The 5000-nt window shown below is 43.8% G+C and overlaps 1 protein-coding gene across 1 annotated transcript in view; it reads right to left on the bottom strand.

The window, feature by feature from the left end:
* LOC138018714 (protocadherin-like protein) overlaps positions 1 to 5000 on the bottom strand; it is a 242109-nt gene that overhangs the window by 105581 nt on the left and 131528 nt on the right. The gene's annotated exons all lie outside the window — the stretch shown is intronic.

Raw genomic sequence — 5000 nt, 5'->3', positions numbered from 1 at the left:
ATAGCAGGTTGGTGTCGTCTGCAAATTGACTAATATCGAAATTCCCTTGACAGCACTGGATTGACGAATTTTCATGGACATAAGTTCTGCGGCTAGTATGAACAAGTAGGGAGAAAGTGGGCATCCTTGTCTTACTCCGGTAGAAGGCATAGGCATTATTGGCATTATTGGTGGCATAGCCATTATTTAGTACCGCACTTTGTATATCAGTGTAAAAGACCTTTACCCAGTTTCTTAAGCTGTCACCAAAGTTGTAAAGTTTTAGAACATGATGTATGCATGACCATTCTAAGGTGTCAAAGCTTTCTGAAAGTCTAAGGATAGCAATATACCAAAAACTTCATAAACTTTTAAGTGAACTCTCAGATACTACTTACTATAATTACTGTAACCCTTTTTTCTGGCGGGGGAGTGTATCGCCAACAATTTGTAATTAGAATTTGTTAGGTGAACTCATAGAAATGATTACGCAACTCGAGTCACTTGCTAGAATCTCACGTGATCTCCGAATGACGTAATGGTGAGGTAGAATTTAAAAACTAAACGAGACTTACCTGGAAGTTGAAGTTTGATTGTAATTCTACCGATCCATGGAGTCAGGAGGAGATTGCGTGCCCACCCTACTTGCTACGGATTCCCTTATATTACACTTTTTCGTCCACTTGACAATGCTGTAAAAATTGAAAGCCGAGCTTGCTGAAGCAATCTCACGCAATCTCCCCCTGACTCCATGGATCGGTAGAAATACAATCAAACTTCAACTTCCAGGTAAGTTTCGTTTAATTTTTAAATCAAAGATTAGTTTGCTTACTTCAGCTGCGAAAGAGGCTGATGTACTCAACACACTACAGACAAAAGTTCTAAACTTGCTAATGAGATTCCTCTTAACAACAATGGTCGCACACATTTGCATTATTTGAACAATCCCTTACCTGATATTACTTACTTGGAGCTCATGCCAACCAGTCGCCCTAAAGTTCTCTCCCTTTTATCTAAATTAAGTAAATCAAAAGCAACTGGATTGGATAAGATTTCTGCTAAACTTCTTCGTATTTACCTGTTACCTATCCTCCGCGTGCCAGGTGGCACATAGGGCCTCCACAGAAGCTTTCCATGTCTGTCTGTCTACCGCAACGCTCCGCACCTCTTCCCACGAACCCCATCCTCCTTCTTTCATCTCCCTCTCAACGGTCCTTCTCCACGTTCCTTCTCCACGTTGTCTTTGGTCTCCCCCTCTTTCTTTTTCCCTCCGGTCTCCAATTTAACGCCGTCCTTGTATCGCCTGCAATTTGTAGTTTACCCTGACCAGTCCAGTGTGTTTCACTTATACCCATAATGGATATTCCTCTCCTGTTCATCTCCCTTGCTGCTTGTGCAAGGTTCCCTGTTCTATACAACGTGCGCACATTCCAATTTCCTATCTTCATAGTGTTTTTAGGGTGCACCAGTGACCCTGTCGGCTCAGGTGCTTCCTTTCGGGTTTGACTCCAGAGCGTCATCGTGCATCTACTGCGAGGTGCGGTCATGGTGTTCCTTCCGTTTTCGAATGAAATGCTCCTGCTTCTGGTTTCTGTAATAATTACGTTTTTATAAGATGGGGTTATCAGCCCCAAGCTCAACCCCCAACCTGGAGGACCAGTGGATCATTCTTCGTCTGCTCCCTACCTTTCGACCTGTTTGACAAGGGTGACCCTTACAGGAGCTCAAAGCTCCCGCCGACGTAGCTCTAGAGGTCATTGGGACGCGCAAACCACTCCACCACGTTAAGGTGATCCATCGGGCTGACGCAATCTCACGTAACCTCCTCCTGACTCCATGGATCGGTAGAAATACAATCAAACTTCAACTTCCAGGTAAGTTTCGTTTAATTTTTAAATCAAAGATTAGTTTGCTTACTTCAGCTGCGAAAGAGGCTGATGTACTCAACACACTACAGACAAAAGTTCTAAACTTGCTAATGAGATTCCTCTTAACAACAATGGTCGCACACATTTGCATTATTTGAACAATCCCTTACCTGATATTACTTACTTGGAGCTCATGCCAACCAGTCGCCCTAAAGTTCTCTCCCTTTATCTAAATTAAGTAAATCAAAAGCAACTGGATTGGATAAGATTTCCGCTAAACTTCTTCGTATTTGCGCTAACCTAATTGCTGATTCCCTTTTGTTGATTTTTAACACCTCTATTGCGACTGGTATCTACCCTGAAGAATGGAAGTGCTCGAAAGTAGTCCCCGTTTTTAAACAGGGAGACCGTGCTGATCTAGACAATTACCGTCCTATTTCTATTTTTCCAGTAGTTGCAAAAGTTTTTGAAAGGATTATTTATGATCAACTCTATGCCTATTTAATGGCTAATAATTTACTTTCCATCCACCAGTCAGGCTTTCGGTCGCTCCACTCTACAGTTACCTCTTTACTCGAGGCATGAGCTAAGGCAAATATGCCTGCTATTAGCCCACTGCCAAATCTGCAATGCCATGTCATTTCAGTCATTCGACTTAATGCCCCCCAGAGCATTGATGTACGACACTGTAGTAGTGTTATCTGTCTGGATCCTTATGTGTTTATCTGTTAAGTCACTATTCAAATATTGCAAGCCAAACAAAACTGCTTTTATTTCTAAATAATTGATGTGGAAACAGTGTTCTTTAGCACTCCAAAGTCCTCCAGTCTGCTGTTCTTCACACATTGCTCCCCCCCCCCACCCTGAGTTAGAGGCATCAGTAGTGAGGGCTAGTCAGGGTTGGTTTGCATTATATTTTTAAATGCTGTATTCACGTTGATCAGCCACCAGTGCAATTCTGGTCTGGCCTTTGCACTCAAGCTCATGAGTGCATCATAATCACCCTTGTTAATTGTTAAAGCTGAAATCTTATTTCGTTCTAAATGTCTGTAGTGCAACTCGCCAAACTGCACTCCTGGAAGACTGGACACCAACAGCCCTATGACCCGAGCAACCTCCCTAATAGTGGGATTGCTCTTATTTAGAAGGTTCTCACAGGCCTGTTTAACAGTAATAGCTTTCCTGGGTGGAAGGCGTATAGTCATTGAGTTGCTATTAAGCAAAAGTCCAAGAAACTCCAATTCTTGCGTGGGTATGAGCACTGACTTAGTAGGGTGGATGAAAAACCCTAATTTGAGAAACGTATTTGTTGTCTCCCAAATGTTTTCCCCGCAGGAGGTATAGGTGTGACCCATGAGAAAAGAGTCATCAATGTGTCCCATGCAGAAATGCCCTAGGGATCTGAGGTGAGCATAGATTGGCTTCAACACTTTGGTAAACAATCGTGGGGCAGATGCTAACCCATTTGGAAGGCCGGTAAATCGAAAATAATTACCTTCCCATTGAAACTTGAGAAAATTACGATCCTCTACTGAAATAGGGATAGAATAATATGCATCCTTAAGATCCACTGATGCCATAAAGCATCCTGGTCGTATGAGTTTGAGGGCGTCATGGATGGTATCCATTTTGAAATGATAGTTTTTTTTGTGTTTAAGGCGAATGACAGGCCCCCACTGGGGTGAGTGCAATGGCTGTCAGACATTCAGACTAATCCACCAACAACGATGGTTCACCTCAAACGGGGACGCACCAGCACGTCAAACATCACCGGGGAATCAAACCCCGCATTCACGAGACGCCTCGTCCGTCTTACACTCGAGAATGGCATTTCCACATAAAACACACAAACAAACAAAGCAACAGGACGGAGGACAACAGGACAAACAAAACAACCGAACTGTGCAGCGGCGAATGGCAGACCTGACAAGGACGCCAGTCAGAAAGACTCATCCCACAGAATTAGGTACGCCGCGAACAAGCAACCGGCCCGGGGTGATAACAGGACTAGAACTGGAACAGAGAAAAACGACCATTGCAAACAGAGCCGATAATGCCAGACGCACCCCACTGACGATGAAAATAACGTAGACGACGGGGGGACTTGAAACGCTTAAAAAGGAGAGGAAGATTGAACTTGACACGAGAGCGAACCTTTGCAATAATATCGAGAGCACCAGGCGGCACATTACGGAAACGAAAATCGTTCCGAGCGAGCCAGATAAAATACTTACAGACACCTAGGATGTACAGGAAAACACGAGGAATTCGACGGATCTCAGCCGGGTCAAAACCAAACAGCACGTGACGGCAAACCAAAGAGGGGGAGGAAGACGAAAAACCAAACAACAGAGACTGTAACCATGAAAGAACGCTATGAGCAAGAGGGCAGGAGAAAAACAAGTGAGAAGGACATTCAGAGGAAAGACGGCAGAAGCAAGAGGGGTCGACCGAGTACCCAAAACCGACAAGGTGATCGGCAGTGTACAACACGCCATGGGCGACCTTCCGATCGATCACCGGGCGGTCAAGATCGAAGAAGAACAATTGGGACCAGGTCGAAGGCCAGTAGAGTAGGCCATACAATGGGAAAAATTTTGAAATGATAGTATTGCACAAACTCGTTGAGGGGTTTTAAGTTCAAAATAAGCCTATGGCTACCATCCTTTTTGGGTCTCACAAATATGGTAGAGATAAAGTCTCCATCACTGGGCTTAGATGGTTCTATAACCCCTTTTGTGAGGAGTTTGGCTGTTTCAAGGTTTATGATGTGTTTGTCCGCAGACAAAAAAATAATTTGTCTGGGTTGGTAGCCTGCACAGGTCTACAATGCCCCTCAAACTCGATGTGATGATGCTGGATGGCATCAAGAATAACGGGATCAGTAGTGACTGCTTTCCAGTTTGTTATGTGCTCCTCAACACAGCCTGCTTTAAAGTTAAGAACCAGCTGGGATAGCAATTCTTCATTCACAATAGGTGTGACTTTCTATACTGAAATCTAAAGCTGCAAAACTGATTTCGCGCTCCACAAGCACTGATTATGCGCATGCGCATCTCATGGGATCCTGGGCAGTGATGACGAGATAGAATCTATATTTATTTAGACAAATAATGTACACTAACTTATAGTCCTACATATAATGTGATAAAG

Source organism: Montipora capricornis, chromosome 10, assembly GCF_036669925.1.
Source record: "Montipora capricornis isolate CH-2021 chromosome 10, ASM3666992v2, whole genome shotgun sequence".
In the NCBI taxonomy this organism is placed as follows: domain Eukaryota; kingdom Metazoa; phylum Cnidaria; class Anthozoa; order Scleractinia; family Acroporidae; genus Montipora; species Montipora capricornis.
The sequence above is the reverse complement of the archived record's forward strand: the minus strand, read 5'-3'. Positions and strand labels throughout refer to the sequence as shown.